Source organism: Myxocyprinus asiaticus, chromosome 5 (assembly GCF_019703515.2).
Source record: "Myxocyprinus asiaticus isolate MX2 ecotype Aquarium Trade chromosome 5, UBuf_Myxa_2, whole genome shotgun sequence".
In the NCBI taxonomy this organism is placed as follows: Eukaryota; Metazoa; Chordata; class Actinopteri; order Cypriniformes; family Catostomidae; genus Myxocyprinus; species Myxocyprinus asiaticus.
Window position 1 is genome coordinate 12335928 of NC_059348.1, and position 12285 is coordinate 12348212.

The 12285-nt window shown below is 40.6% G+C and overlaps 1 pseudogene; it reads right to left on the reverse strand.

The window, feature by feature from the left end:
- Positions 1-3808: 3808 nt before the first annotated feature.
- Positions 3809-12131, reverse strand: LOC127440973 (arf-GAP with coiled-coil, ANK repeat and PH domain-containing protein 3-like; annotated as a pseudogene).
- Between the last annotated feature and the right edge of the window lie 154 nt (positions 12132-12285).

Below are 12285 nucleotides of genomic sequence, written 5' to 3' on the forward strand. Positions count from 1 at the left end.
AATTTTGTTATGAAATTGAAATGTGTAAATGACGTTTTGGTAACATGTTATTCACCAAATTTCAGAATAAATAAACTTTCCCTTTTGCAATCTGCTTAAGAAAGAAATGTTCAATAAACGTTTCTGTTTAATACTTAACAGTGCACTCAGTGATAAAGGTAGCCTACATTTCTATGTTCAACAATATTTGTGCTTTGTTTTGTTGGACAAAGCTTCATATTATGTGACCCACATCTGGTTTTCTGATGAGTTAAATAACAACTTACATATGAAGCGACATTGAGAGCCTAATATCTCTGAGATTTGACCATACAGGGCCTTAAATATGAAAATACAAAAAGGACAGTTTGTTCTGAAAAATAATCTAAAGGGATATTAAGATATTTTTAATACTTCTGGAGTTATAGGCACTCCAACTTTGTAAAAACAACACAAAAAACTTGATTTGACATGGAATAACCCTAATTGCTAAACATTTAAACAAAGAAATGAATCATATTTTTGAAAAATATGTTTACAATGATGTACTGTACACTCACATGAGATGAAAAGTAGTCAACACATGTCAAGGACTGTGTGAACAATAGGACTGTACATTTGCAATACATTGCATTTTTTATTAGAACAGCATAGAAAGAAGACTCGGACCCCCAAGTTTGCAACAACCAAAAGATGCTTTATTTAAAGTGCAAATTGTCAGGAAAATGATAGAACAGAAAAAGGCACAAGCTCTGGAGTGAAGATACAATTGTATAAAGGTTTACCATTACTTAATCCATTAATTAGCATACCTGGCCAGAGGTTGCTTTCATATCTATGAACGACACGTATAATCTTACATGCAAGTTACGATAACAAACCCAATAATTGAGGACAGACATCAGTCCCTGACTGAGCCCCTGATGAGCAGAAGTGTCATAACTGCAGAATTGTCCTTTGATGCTGGTTAATTACATGCAGGATATGAATAGCAGAAGATGGAAGAGTTCCTTCAAGATAGAGAAGAAAATCATCTGCTCTTCAGAAGACCTTTGCACATAAAATCTAACGTGAAAGTGTCTTACCTCGTATTTTCTCTAAAAACTCGGAGGTGTTTTTGAATGTCATTTGCTTGAGGTAGTTGAAAGCATTTCCCTTCCAGATTTGGAATTTGATGTCTAACTTTTTAAACCAGCATTAACAAGACAAAAGATGACATTTTAATTTAACAGCTAAATGCAGAATATATGTGCAAAGGCCACAATCCTCAATGAATCCAAAAACTCAAATAATACAAGTGGAGATTCTTCATGAATGGAAAGGACAGAAATATTTCTGCACAAGTATCAGGAGACTTAAAGTTATATATATATATAACTTTATAGTTAACCCAAATATAAAAGTTATGGCATTATTTTTAATTGTATTTTTACTCTAGGTCCTCGTGGTGGCGTAGTGACTCACCTCAATCCGGGTGGCGGAGGACGAATCTCAGTTGCCTCCGTGTCTGAGACCATCAGCCCACGCATCTTATCACGTGGCTTGTTGAAGCGCATTACTGTGGAGACATAGCGCGTGCGGAGGCTTCACGCTATTCTCCGCAGCATCCACGCACAATTCACCACGTGCCCCTCCCACGAGGAGGTTACCCCATGTGACTACCCTCCCTAGCAACCGGGCCAGTTTGGTTGCTTCGGAGTCCTGGCTGGAGTCACTCAGTACGCTCTGGATTCAAACTCACGACTCCAGGGTAGGTAGTCAGCGTCTTTACTCACTGAGCTACTCAGGCCCCTAAGTTATATCATTATTAAACTCTTTAAATGTCTGAATGTCATTGCAATAGATACAATTTATCAAGTGGCATCTGCAAACACATAGTTTTAGAGGTTTTTACAGAACAAACTTCACTTTTCTGAGACATTTTTCCAGTACTTTTACCTAACTGGTCCCAAAATTATACACATTCACAGTCATTTACTCAAAAGTTCACATAGTGTTCCTAGCAAAGTAACCACAGCTGCAGTTCAGTACATTAACTATGTTCCACTAATGTCTGAAAACCAGAAATTGTCCAAATATGTCAATTCCATATTGAAAATTATACCTACTGGTTTTACAAACTTATTTTTATTAAATGTTTTGCTTGAAATGTGTGCTTGATGACCTTCTTTAAAATGTCACTTGCTTTGATATTTTGATATCTAATGCAATGATATTCAAACATATTTAACTGTCCAAAATTTTTGGGGCCACTGTAAATGTTAGAGAAAGAGTAACTATAGCACTCTACTGTTGTGCAGTTCAGATGAATCATTGACCACATTTACATGCACATTATTTTCCTGATTAAAGTTCATATTCTGGTTAAGCCTTTATTCAGAAAAAGATATTTACAAGCCCCACAGCAACTGGAATATTCCTGTATACATGAAATCAGCATATTCTGAATGAACTAAGACATGAACGTTCTTTTCCTGCTATTCTCTGTTCTATTTATTTCAATTCATTTTCAGTAATTCTGCATTATCTAATCAGCTTATTAATCCTGATTCACGTCCTTAAAAATAGCACGCAAGAGCTAACTGTAGTCATGAGGCTTTCAACTGTCTGTGTATTGACTTATGTTCATTTTGTGATACAATACAAGCATTTGACAGTCACAGTTTTCTTATTCAGATTTCTTAAAACCGGAATATTGGTTTAATCGGGTTATGCCAATCAGATTAATCCATTAACATGATGCATACATAATCGGAATATGACCAAATTCCGATATTAATCTGAATACTCATGTGCAGGTAAACATGGTCAGTGACATACAGATGAGTTTCAAGATTTAATTTATAATTTTACCTCAAAGGTAACTACTTTGGTTGACCGATAAGTATGTATTTCCATTTTGATATTAAACAGAATACTAGACAATACAAATATTCAAATAGGTTCAGGAACAAACAAGCACCCTATTGATGTTAAATGATTAAAAATGACTTAATTTGATTTTATAAACAGAACAGACCTGAAATTCATTAGGTCACAAACAAGCACCTGTGCAATGAGGAATTTTTATACATCCGATACGTGATGCGACTCCAAATGAGCAAACATACATATAAACCACCAACGTATGCATATATCTGTAATAAGAATTTGTGCTGTTTGCTGGCGAATGACGACACACACTTGGCTTCAGAAACCATAAATATGCCTTAGATGCTATATACACACTCACCAATAAAGGATAATGTTCGTCAAACCTACAACAGTTGTGGCGTCCAGTGTAACTGCAGGAGTTATACCAGTACCTGATCTGTAGGTTGAAGAATTACGCTATTGTACGCTGGTGGTGTGTTGAAGTTTAGGGCTCCTGAATTTGTAAAGTTATAAATACTTGAATACATTTTTTATACTGCTGCTCTGTGTGACTCTTAGAGAGAGAGCATGGACCTGACTGACCAAACGCTCCCTCAGACTCCCTCATCTCCTCATTCATCTTAGCCAAACGCAACCTGAGAGACAGAAAGAAAAACAATATTTTAAGTCTGGATTCATTACAATATGACAAAAAAGTTTGAATTCAATGAACAGAAATTTTAATGAAGGAGCAGAGAACAGTTTATGGTGTGTGTAACGTACAGAGTGACAATGTCAGCATTGGCGGTCTCTACTGCGATGGACAGCGGACTTCTGCCGTCAATGTCCACAGTGTTCTGCTTGGCCCCTCGCTTCAGGAACAGACATACTTGACTGACACGAGATCAACACAGAAGAGATTGATACTGTATACTGTATGTATTGTTTTCTTTCAAAATGTAGTGGATGTATTGGATTCCACTGGCTAAATTTGGATCATAAATACATTTCATCATACTAAGACTACAAGTAATCTGTATGTGGTTTTTAAAAAACATATAAATTTGTTTAGAAAGTTTTTCTTTCAAGATTCTTACGTATGAATTATCATAACAAAAAAAGAAAGAAAAATGTGTTAATTGTTTTAAATAAATGTAACGCTGATAAACATGTTGTGTAACGTGACATGACATCTTTTCGTGAGTGTCTTTGTGCATTTATATCGCAATTATATTGTAATTTTACCCAACTTTGCACAAGTTATTTTTAGTTGTAGTACCCTGTGTGACCATGTATGGTGGCGTGATGCAGCAGTCCTCTGCCACGGATGTCCTGCTGGTCCACGTTAGCAGCGTTTTGAAGCAGGAACTCGCAGGTGATCAGAGATTCCTGGACACGCACACAAGAATGGAGTCATAAACAGTGCGAGGGTTGCAGTTGGGTAAGTGCAACAATTGATTTACAAATGCCAGACACTTTTAAGTTCAGTCATGACAACTCTCTGAAATATATAGCATGTTAATGTAGGTATGACATATTAATAGGATATTGGTCTTGGCGGACTAGATATGCTACGCTGCTGTAGAACATTTTAGCACGGAGGAGGGCGGGGCCGGGCGGAATGACGGATGCCCGGACCCCAATCAGCCTGATGAGGCGAGCGAGGGATAAAGGCGACCGGAGACGGCAGCTCGAGAGAGAGAGAATTACAGGCAGCTGCCCTGTATGTGTTTATGTTTGAGTGTTTTTTAAATTAAATATTATTTATATTGTTAAGCCAGTTCTCGCCTCCTCCTTTTTCCCTTGTACCCCCTTTACATTGGTGCCGAAACCCGGGAGGGAGAAGGGATGCCCGTCGTAGAGTCCTCGACACTGCCATCCACCCAGGGGAGCGCCGCTGCCATCCGCCGGGGGACGGAGTAGCCCGACCACCCGGACGCGGGGAACGGCCGCAGTCTGCGAGGCGAGGAGGGACGGGACTCCCCAACCGCCTGGAGCGATGGAGTCACTGCCAGGGGCGGAGGAGTGTCCCCATGTGCCTCCAGAAAAGCGGAGGGGCATTCTGTCCATTGGGGGTCGGAGGTTTGACTCCGGTCTGCCTGGGGAGGCGCGGCTGTCGTCCATCTGAGAGGGTGGAGGAGTGATCAGGGACCACGCGACGGCGCATCAGAGAACCGGTGAGTGAGCTTTTTCTCTCTCACGCGCTGTCGCTCCGTGTTGGCCTTTCCCTCGCCCCTTTTTTTTTTCTGTCTCCTCGCAGGTCGAGGAAGGCGGGGATGACCTTCCGGCTGGAGAGGAGGTGGGGGATGTACGACATGCCGGGGGCTGTGTTTGAGGGTTTCTAAACCTGTATTGTGTTAAACTCACCTGGTTCACTCAGGCTCCTGTTGGAGGGGGTAGAGGCCAACATCTCTCTGCTGCCATCTGCACTGTTCTGAATACCGCTGTCTGCACTCCTCACTGCCATTACATGAACAAAAGTAAAGACTGTATCTGACCTTTTCAACCAGTGCATGTGTAATCAGAACATTGCAGCAGTAAAACCTACAATGACACACTGGTACTGGTGCTACAATGCAACCAGGTGCCCAACAGTCAGGCAAATAACATAAATGGAGCTTTTTCAACAGCAGGTTAAATCCGTTTTAAGAACTGTTCTAAGACAGACAGAACAGACAGAGCCAGTGATCTTCGAAAAGGGTTTGGGCAGTGTAGCACTTACAGCTTCGTAGCTTTGAGGATGTGTCAAAATAAGAGAAGAGAGAATCAAGCTCGTCAGGGCAGAACAGAGAATCACATCGCACCTCCTGACCATGGAAGGGAGCTGTTCACAGCAGATGTTAATAACAGGGTCAAAAAAAAAAAAAAAAAAAGCATTAGTCAGCAGGCAAAAAGCAGTAACATGGCAAAAATGTATTTTCTTAATCAGTATGGTATTTTTGTATTGTTTCCCAGCAAATATATCTAAACATCCTTAAAACAAGATCTAGTAGCTGGTAACACTTTACAATAAGGTTGTATTCATTAACATTAGTTAACACCTGGAGTTTGCTAGTTTGAATCCAGGGTGTGCTGAGTGACTCCAGCTAGGTCTCATAAGCAACCAAATTGGCCTGGTTGCCAGGGAGGGTAGAGTCACATGGGGTAACCTCCTTGTGGTCACTATAATGTGGTTCGTTCTCGGTGGGGCACATGGTGAGTTGAGCGCGGATGCCGCGGTGGATGGCGTGAAGCCTCCACACACGCTATGTCTCCGTGGCAACACGCTTGACAAGCCACGTGATAAGATGCGCGGGTCGATTGTCTCAGACGCGGAGGCAACTGAGATTTATCCTCCGCCACCCGGATTGAGGCGAATCACTACGCCACCACAAGGACTTAAAAGCACATTGGGAGGGGTCCTACGCAAGGGACCATCATATCTGAGGTTTGAAACATTTTTTTATGATTTTTTTATAATTTTTTTTATCTATTAAAACACAGGAAAACAAAACATAATTATAAATACACAAAATCAACATTTAACACCCACTACCACCCCTCCTCCTCCCCAACCCCAACCCCACCGCAAACCTCAACAAACATCCCTGTGGTCTTAGATGAACACATATAAAAGAATACAAAAACAAAAACCAAACAACTAAAGGAGGAAAAAAGAGAGAGAATAAAAATTATAATAAAAATACATATATATATATATATATATATACAAATATAAAAATCACACACACTGACAATTACCCCTCTCTCTCCACTATTCCACCCGAGAACCCTCCAAGAACGCTAAATATCCACCCCATTTTCTTACAAACAAATCCGGATTCCCTGGTCTTCTATAAGACCCCTCTTCTAAGGCTGCCACTCTCCCCATCTCCGAGCACCACTCCTGAAACAGGGGTCACAGGTTAGGACTCAATCCTCCACATGTTTATTCTCCACATTCATTTATGCCCCATCTCCCAAAATACAGAGTCTGGGGCAAAACGAAACCTGAGTGCCCAAGACATCACATACAAAATTCTGAATTCTCAACCAAAACCCTTGGATCTTAACGCACCTCCAAAAAACATGGGTTATACCTCCATCCTCCGATTGGCATCGCCATCAGGTAGGTGTGTCTTTAAGACCAAGCCTATACAGTCTAGTGGGGGTCCAATAGAATCTATGTAAAATCTTGAACTGCATAAGGCGAACCCTTGCATTTCTAGATACAGACTTGACATTTTTCCACACTCCATCCTCCGATAACAAATTCAAATCTTTCTCCCATACTATCTTGAGAGAAGTTAAAGCTCCGTCCCCCAGACTCTGAATTAACAGAGAGTAGTACACTGATGCCTCATGACCTTTTCCAAAAGCCGCAATCACCTCTCCCAAAGCATCTGCCTCCTTAGAGGGGGGTATGCTACTCCCAAAAATAGTACAAAGCAGGTGGCGCAATTGTAAATATCTATAGAACTGAGGTCTGGGGATCCCAAACTGTTGGACCAAGTTTTCAAATGATCTCAACACTCCACTTTCATATAGGTCACTGAGTGTAGTAACCCTCCTCAAAATCCACTCTGGCCAGCAGAAAGGGGACTTGCCAATATGTAATCTTGGGTTCTGCCATATACTCGAGGCAACATTTAAATAAGTGTCCAATTTAAACAATATGGACACTTTAGTCCATACCGAATGTAAATGCGAAATAACGGGGTGTAACTTAACTTTTCCGATTAGTTTGATAGAGATGCTTTGTAATGATGAAATAGGGGCAAGAACTTCCTGTTCAATAACAAACCAGGGAGGGGCTCTCAGGTGGAAGTGACCAATGAGCCAATTGTCTGAGACTGAATGCATAGTAATAAAACAAAATCTTGGGTAGGCCTAGCCCTCCTTTGTCAATCGGCCTATGTAATTTATTAAAATGTAATCTGGCGCCACACCTCCCGGCACCACCCCTGGAAAATCATCCTCCCCCCTTATCGTGGCTGCTAATGGTTCCAGGGCAAGACAGAACAATAATGGGGAAAGAGGGCAGCCCTGCCGAGTGCCCCTATCCAGAGTAAAATAATCTGAAATTAATCAATTCGTTTGTACTGCCACTACAGGGTGTCTATAAAGTAACTTAATCCAACCAATAAATGTACTCCCAAACCCATACATTTCCAAAATCTTAAAAAGATAATCCCATTCTACCATATCAAATGCCTTTTTGGTGTCAAGTGAGTCTGATCATTCGCTACTGACCACATGATATTGATGAGACGCCTGATGTTATCAGAAGAGCTGCGGCCCCGAATAAATCCCACCTGATCTATATGTATAAGAGATGTCATAACTTTACTTAATTGGTTAGCCAAAATTTTTGACAATATTTTTAAGTCTAGCTGGATCAGGAAAATTGGACGGTAACTTTTACACTCGCTTGGATCTTTGTCCTTTTTAAGAATCAGACTGATCCGGGCTTGTGTCATGGCTGGAGGAAGCTTTCCATTCTTTAACGATTCAGTATAAAATTCTAACAAAAGTGGAGCCAGTTCTGTAGCATAGGATCTAAAAAAATTCTGCGGCAAAACCATTTGTCCCTGGAGTCTTGCCAGTAGGTAAGGACTTAATTACCTTGTCAAGCTCCTCCAAGGTTATCTCAGAATCAAGAGAGTTTTTTTGCTCAGTCTTCAGTTTAGGAAGATCTAATGGTTCCACAAAGTTTCTAATATCTTTATCAGTAGACGAAGACGTGGAACTATAAAGATCAAGATAGAACTCTTTAAAAGCATTATTAATATCAGTGGCTATAAAAATTTCACCACCAGCAGATTTCACTGAGGGAATGATAGAAAAAGACTCTCTTTGCTTTATATATCTAGCCAAAAGCTTCCCTGCGTTGTCCCCTGACTCAAAGTATGACTGTCTTTCCCTGAATAACCAAAACTCCACTTTCCGCAACAAAATAGTATTATATCTATATTTTAATCGGGTCAATTCTCTGAGGCCATCAGCTGACATACGGCGTTTCAGCTCTGCCTCAGCACTTTTAATATTCTTTTCCAACTCCACGATTTCTTGTGCTTTGGATTTTTTGATGAATGAGGAATACTGTATGATCCGACCCCTAAGAACCACCTTAAGTGCCTCCCAAGCCACGCCCACAGAGGATACTGAGGACCAGTTGGTCTCCATATAAACACTGATTTCAGGCTTTAACATTTGTTGGAAATCAGGATTTTGCAAAAGGGATACATTAAAGAGGCAACTATATGATTTCTTTTTCTCCGTATGTGGCACCACCTCTAAACTTACCAGGGCGTGATCTGAGACTTGAGCAGTCAACAATAGATGAAATGTGGAATTTGGATATATAAAAAAAAATCTATTCTAGAATAAATCTTATGGACTGATGAAAAAAATGTATAGTCCCTACCAGATGGGTTTAAAAGTCTCCAAATATCTGTAAAACCGAGATATTTACACATCCTGTGAAGCATCAATGTTGCTCTAGGGGGCTTACACACTTTTGCTTCACTATGATCAAGGACTGAGTCCATTAAAAGATTAAAGTCTCCTCCCAATATTATATCATGAGGGGTGCCAGCGGTTTGCAACATCCCTTCAAGATCTATAAAAAAGCCCTTATCATCAGCGATAGGTGCATAAATATTAGCCAAAATCAGACTTTGCCCTTGAATTTCAGCTAAAACAATAATTACTCTTCCTAATTTATCTTTAATCTGTTTGAGATGTTTGAATTGTAGATGTTTATTAATCAATATAATGACTCCTTTGCTCTTACTTGAGCCAGCACTAAAAAAAAACATGTCCACCCCATATCTTCCCAAATTTTTCAGCTTCCTGCGGGGAGAGATGTGTTTCTTGAAGAAACACTATATCATATTTCTTACGTTTAAGAAAAGTAATAACCTTCCTTCTTTTTATGGGGTGCCCCAACCATTTACATTCCATGTGGAGAGAGATAGTACACTCATATTAACATCTGACATTTTGATATAGTAGAAAAAATAAATTGTGTGTCAAAAACAAAATGATACAGACCACATTCCTCATTAGTGAAACAATCAAACCCCAAACTTCCCCCAGAAACAAAACAAACAGAAAAAAGAAAAACGTGCGCATTATCCCCACGCATGAAAGCGCCAACCGGCAACAATCCCTCTAAACTCAAAAGGTCCATGAACACCTACGAGTCCCCACGACAACTTTGCCATGGGATTGCTCAATTTTGCCTCACAAATTTGTGAGGCAAAATTACATAACAGAAAATACTTAGTAAAATAAACCCCAGCCAATAGGAAGAATGAACATAAAGAATGTGTAGATTCATTCACAGAACTGTCTCAAAGGTGTGATCTTCCACAAAACAAATTCCAACTGATATAAAACTGTTCAATGTTCAATGATGCCGGCAGTTCAACGGATGACGTAATCATTCCAGTGTCCCGTAAAAATATTCAACAAAACAAACTCCAGCCAGCAGGAGGAACAAGCACAAAGAACAAATAGATTAATCCACAGCTGTTCCAAAGGAGTGTTATTCAACTGAACAAGTTCCAGCCGTTAGGCGGAACCAATACAAAAAGAAACAAAACCGGCATCCCGGTTCCCCGGATAGTCGAGTCAATTCACTCGGAGGCTGCATAAAAGTATATACCATGACTTACACAATCCATCAACTTTATAAAAGACATCCTTAGTGTGAGCATGTAGATATTTTGCGGTCATCCGTAGTGTCCACTCTCAAACTGGCCGGGAACTTCAGTGCAAAAGTTTCTTTAAGGAAAAGTGTTATTCACAAAACAAGCTCCAGCCACTCGGCGAAGAAAAAAGAAACCAAAATGACTCCCAGCTTCCTCAAAAGCCAGAGTAAGCACAGCGAGTCGACCCACTCACATGAGAAACACCCAATGGTTTACTCACCCATTGATTCAATAAAAGACATTGCCTGATTGGGACATGTAAATACTTTGCGACTGACCTTCGTTTCTATTCTCAGTTTGGCTGGAAACATCAAAGTGATCTTTCGCTGATGTAAGAGTTTCTTACATTCCTTGAACCGATCGCGTCTCTCTATTGTCGAACTCGCAAAGTCCGGGAATAAGAAAATATTATGGTCTTCCAAGAAAGCTTCCCTTTGCTACTCACTTGGCGTAACACAAGATCTTTATCAGATGATCTCAGAATCGATCGGGGCCTGTCTCCCTCAGCAAATCTGTGAGCTGAGACTCTGTGAGCTCGCTCGATTTCCAGCTTGTGGCCTGTTATGTCGAGCAGACACGGGAAAAGCTCGTCTAGGAATTTCACCATATCACTGCCCTCCTCATGCTCAGGAATTCCAACAATTCGAACAATTCCCTCTCTGAAGATTCCAGAAAATCGATTCATCTCTCAACATCAGTCACTCTTGTAACTATCTCAGAGAATTTTATTTCCATCGCCGAAATTGATCGACGTATTACAGCGAGATCCTCCAAGTCAGCAAGAACCTTCGTCAACATCACGGACATGTTGGACAACTGACGCTGGATCTCCTCTCCCGCCGCGCCATCCAAATCGAGTCCCCAGTCTGTAGGCCTGTCGGGGCTTTCATCCTGAAAACGTAAGTGTCTTTTAATGTCTCCAGAGCCCGAGGATTTTGACTTCTTTGCCATGTTTTGCCTCAAAGAGCAAATGTGTAACTGGGTGTATCAAATTTCACCAGATTAAAACATAAAAATAATTAAACATTTAGCAAAGTGCGCAGAGCTCATCGCTCACACGTCTGCTTCTTACATGGCGTCACGTGCCAGTGTTGCCTTTGATTTATGGTCTCCAGCTCTCACCTGAGGTATTAGAGGCAGTGCGGAGTTTGGGTGTAGGAGGTGGAGGACGGGGGGGAAGAAACTCCATGTTCCCCTTCATCCGTTTGTCATGTTTCCTCAACGCCATATTCTTTTCCTTTTGCTGCTGAGCTGTGGGTTTCAGAACAAACTTCTTCTCAACATATTTTGCTCGGATGAAGGCCTCAATCTCCAGTCTTGAATCACACATAGAAAAGGTTTGAAACAACATAACAGTGAGTAAATAATGACCAGTTAGTTGGGAGAACTATTCCTTTTATATAAACATGCATGAGAGTGTCCACTTTCAGACAGTTAAAAATGTGGAGTTCATTATGAAGTAAGAGGAACTGATGTGGTTCAGAGCTGCAGTCAAAATAAGCAGTGGTTAAGCCATTGGGAGGTACCGGGGATCTCCAAGCTGAGATCTTCTCGACGAGCTTCATGGATATGATTAATGATAGTGTTTCCCAGCTCACACATCAACTACAACCAGACAAGAAATAAAGTGAACCCACTTTATATTAGGTGTCTTTAACTACTATGTACTTAAGCATTTGATACAATTGACTTATTATGTACATATGTGTTGTTGCATTGCACTAAAGTGCCTGGATTTAATTACATCTGTAGTTAC